The 4712-nt window shown below is 37.8% G+C and overlaps 1 long non-coding RNA gene across 1 annotated transcript; it reads left to right on the top strand.

Moving 5' to 3' along the window:
* Positions 1 to 3326: 3326 nt before the first annotated feature.
* LOC106943993 (uncharacterized) lies at positions 3327 to 4678 on the top strand. The gene is made up of 2 exons (XR_001424069.1): positions 3327 to 4479; positions 4564 to 4678. It is a non-coding gene; the product is annotated as an uncharacterized LOC106943993 (long non-coding RNA).
* The last annotated feature ends 34 nt before the right edge of the window (positions 4679 to 4712 follow it).

Raw genomic sequence — 4712 nt, 5'->3', positions numbered from 1 at the left:
TTTGATAAAACAGTCATTGTCAAACATTAGCTACATATTTTTCTTTTTTTTTTCCCAGGAAAAACATTTATTATAGTATGATATGTCAGCTCTGCTACAGACAGCATAGACAGAGTAAATAATTATTTCATTACATGAGCTGTCTTAATGCACTAATACTTCAGATCGAAATATTTAAAAATACACAACATGTAAAAGAATAAAAGTGCAATAAAACACAAATTTACTTATTCATATTATACTGGGAACAATGGTCTGCTGGTCAAACTGAGAGAAGTCCAGTGACTTCTGAGACGTCCTGGTACACAGGCTAAAGCTAAGGATTAAAGAGAAGTTATCCAAAGTGTAATAGAAAATACACATCTGATTCCTTCACATTCAGAAACAACATATATTTTCAGCATGATCCTGACTAACCTTTCCTCACAAAATCCTCTGGTCTTTAATGCACTTCCCCTCTAACAGCAGTTTCTCATCAGCTCTCATTAGAAAACAGTCTGAAAGCGTTAACTGCTACGCTAACAATCAGTGGTTACTTCGGGCCAATTTAGCTACATAGGAAATATTTCTCTGTTGTTTAGAAGCTAGTTTCTGGCCACAAAGTCAAGTAATTCTGCTAGAAAAAATTACATTATTATTTCCTTTAATCCTACCTGTGAAAGGTAATGCCAACAAATATAGTTAGTATTGTAAACGGTTGAAAAAAGTCCACACAGCACATGACTTGGGGAACTCAGATTGCTCTACTGCCACATACAACATGACGGCGACGTAACGCAGGACTCGGCGCTCAGTGAGACGTCTACATATTCATGTTTATGGCTGTTAGCAACGTCCAGATGCTAGTTTTAGCAGATGCCAAAGTTTGTATTCAGTTCAGCCTCTTTACTAAAAAAATAATTTCACTTCGATCATACCAACATTCCAATTGATCATAGTTATCAAATAGTCTCAGTTAATTATTCAAAATAGATTAAAAAGATTTTAGCTATGGAAACCCAGTCGATTGCATCAAGTCATTTACTTGCAGGGAGAATTAAATAAGTAAATTTTTTACACTTGTAGTCAAATTTATATTGTTTTAGGAGTTAAGATGATTGGCTCATTTGATACTAGGTAAACATTTATATTTTTGGAAACTCATGAAATGCACTTTTTAATTTGGTTCAGAAATGTCTTATTGATCCCAAGAAGAAATAATATGTTGTAGTAACAACTGCAATAACCTGTACTGAAGACACTGTTGTTGTATTGCAGTGTTTTCTTTTTCTTTGCTTCCAGTTTTCATTCTAAAACTATCCAGGTCATCGTTGAGTAATTTAAGTCTTAATACCTTTATCCAGAGAATATTAAGTACTGTAAAGGAGCAGAAAATCCCTTTAGTCAAACACCAGATCAGAAACTAACTTCAGCATCGTTCTGGATTCCCACACATGAAACAGAATTAGATTTCTTTGAACCAAGGGTGTCAAAATTCCAGTTCTTCATGTTTTATCACCTGGGGCCTCATGCGTAAAGCGGCGTGCGCACAAAAAATGTACAGCGTCATATTTTACGCACAAGTCGGCATGTATAAAAATTACCTGTGCATCAAAGTTTACGTAAATATACGCACACTTTGTTGCTGGCATGAAAATATGCGGCAGCCACGCAAACCTTTTTATTTAGACCAAGAAGCATCAAACCCGATGTTTTTCATGATTTTAATATTTTATTGCTTAAACGTAAACAATGAAACTGAACCGCATTTATCCTCAGACAATAAGCTAACACGCACAGAAAATAAGAATGACAGGATGTGAAAACCTCACTCAAATGTAAATAGTAATTTTCCTCCGTACAGACCAAAAACTCATTGGTCTGTGCGCCGAAGCGCATGAATTGCATCTATGGGGTAATTTTATTCTCACTAAAAAAAGAAAACAGGGTTGGATCAGCAGATTAACCCAAACTTGCTGATTGAAAGTAATCAACAGGTTTGATTATTTTTAAGGTGATCAAGGTGTGTAGACAGTCCCACGTATACAAGTAGCTGCGCAAAGGTGAGCTGCGTAATTGTGGAGCTTTGTCTTTAAAATATTTTTATATTTGTGAGGTGACGTTATGTGCCTTTAAAGCACCGTTTACATAAAATACATAAAGATTATTATTATAAATACTTAAACTGCTTCAAACAAGGACGTTGCCATGGTTACTGCTTCATGTGGCGGCAGATTTCTGCGTATTTATAGTAATTTACTTAATTTGTATTCATGGGTGCCGACAGGACCGACCAGCAGCTGCGCTCCATTTCGTGCAAATTAGGATTTATAGAGGAATCGGATGCATAAAGCCGTGCGCACACACGTGGCCGCGCACCTTTCCTTTATAAACCACCATTTGCGAGAAACAGAGCAGCTGCTGGTCTGCCTGTCGCCTCCCATAAATACATATGTAAATTAGTATAAATACCTGGAAGTCTGCTGCCACAGGGGCAATAACCATGGGAACGTCCTTATTTCTAGCAGTATACGTTTTTATAAAAATATATTATATATACTTTATTTAAAAGGTGCTTTCAGGGCACTCGAGGTCACCTCACAAAAATAAAAATACATTTTAAAGAAAGAAAAAAATCCAAATAAAAATTAAATGAATAAAAAGATTGTGCAAATGCCTGTTTGAACCGCTGCGCTTTCAGGCAGGATTTAAAGACAGAAGCTTGTCAGAGAGTCCATCGAGTGGGGAAAGTGGCCCTTCATTCTAAATAGTAGAATCATGTGCATAAATTGTACATTTACAGAATAGAGATGCTTTATGTGCATCACAAAGCAGGCGGCTCCACTGAAGGATGGCTGCAGCTGACCGGTATCTGTACCGCACAGCTCTTTAAGTTTTGCTCAGAGATCCAGGATGATCAGTCTGAGCAATCTAAACGCTAAAAAACCATCATCAACATTTCCCAGGAGATCAATATGATCAGTCGCTCCCTCTGAATCCTTCCACTGACGATGTTCTCCGTCAGAGCCAAAACACTCCTCATTTACGCAGCTCACCTTCGCTCAGAAACTTGAAATCTTGTGATTGCATACACACCTTGATCAACTTAAAATAATCAAACCTGGCCTGCTTGGAGTTAATCTGCTGATCCAACCCTGTTTTCTTTTTTTAGTGAGAATAAAATTACCCCATAGATGCAATACATGTGCTTCAGCGTACAGACCAATATTTGATACAGAAGTGATCTGGAAGGTTCATACAACAATAAAAGATCTTTAATGTATTTTGGTGCTGAGCCGTTCAGTGATTTATAAACCAACAACAGTATTTTAAAGTATATTCTCTGAGCTACATGGATCCAGTGAAATGACTTTAGAACCAGTGTGATGTGCTCTATCATCCTGGCTTTAGTGAGAATCCAAGCAGCAGCATTGTGGATCAGCTACAGTTGTTTAATCAATTTTTTTAGGCAGACCTGTGAAGACACTGTTGCAGTAATCAACCAGACCTTGCTGGGACATTAGTCCTTTAATCCTGGAAATGTTCTACAGGTGATAGAAGGTCGATTTTGTAACTGTCTTTACATGATTCTGAAGGTTCAGGCCTGCATCCATCACTATTTGACTTCTCACAGTGAATGATCATCAGGAAAAACCAGGCTGATGCATGAGACTGTGATCAATTTAATTATATTAATGATGTCTTCATTTGCCCCTACAGATCTCCAAAACCCACATGTCTCCTTTGAGGAGAAAACTTCTGCCATTCAACAGGTCTCTAACCAGGAGAGGAGGTCCAGTCATGACCAGGAAGAAGCAGAGCCACAGTGGACTGAAGAGGAACAGATGGAACCAGAAGCTCCACTGATTAAACAAGAAGAACAGGACCCAGAGCCTCCACTGACAGAAGATCATTGGAAAATAGAACCTAGAGGGACTGGATAGGTGGAACCAGAACATCCACTTATATATGAAGAAAATGAGGAACCAGATCATTCACTGCTTAAACATGAACAGCAGGAACCAGAACATTTACCAACTGGACAGGACCAGAAAGGCCTCTGCAGCAGTCAGGAGGGAGAGCAACTTGTCCAGAAGCAGATTGTTGCTTTTAGGGACACTTCTACCTATCAGGAGGGTGATTTGAGTAGAGAACCAACAACTGATCATTACTTTCACATCTCTAATGTAATTGAGAGCAAAGATCAGGAAGGAATCAGCTTCACTGTATCTGAGAGTGAGTCTGATACCGACATAAAGGAAAGGTCTTTGAAATGTGATATTTGTGGGAAAGGTTTTGAAAATCAGCATAACTTTAAAAAACATTGCAGAACCCATAGGCCCTTTTCATGTGAAACATGCAGTAAATGCTTTTCTAATATTGGTCATTTAAATATGCATAGGAGAGTTCATACAGGTGAGAAACCCTTTTCATGTCAAGTATGCAAAAAAACATTCTCTCAAGAGGGTAATTTAAAAGTCCACATGAGAATTCATACAGGTGAGAAACCCTTTTCATGCCAAGTATGTGGAAAAAAATTCAATCAAACTAGTTCTTTGATTACACACAAGGTAGTTCATACAGGTGAGAAGCCTTTTTCTTGTGAAACATGTGGGAAAAGCTTCTCTCAAACTGGTTATTTAAATATCCATAAGAGAGTTCATACAGGTGAGAAACCCTTTTCATGCCAAGTATGCAAGAAAACATTTTCTCAAGTTTGTAATTTAAAAGTC

This window comes from Poecilia latipinna, unplaced genomic scaffold (genome assembly GCF_001443285.1).
Source record: "Poecilia latipinna isolate Pla-1442-1.1 unplaced genomic scaffold, P_latipinna-1.0 Scaffold6547, whole genome shotgun sequence".
Taxonomy (NCBI): Eukaryota; Metazoa; Chordata; class Actinopteri; order Cyprinodontiformes; family Poeciliidae; genus Poecilia; species Poecilia latipinna.
This window is presented reverse-complemented; position numbering and strand designations above follow the sequence as displayed.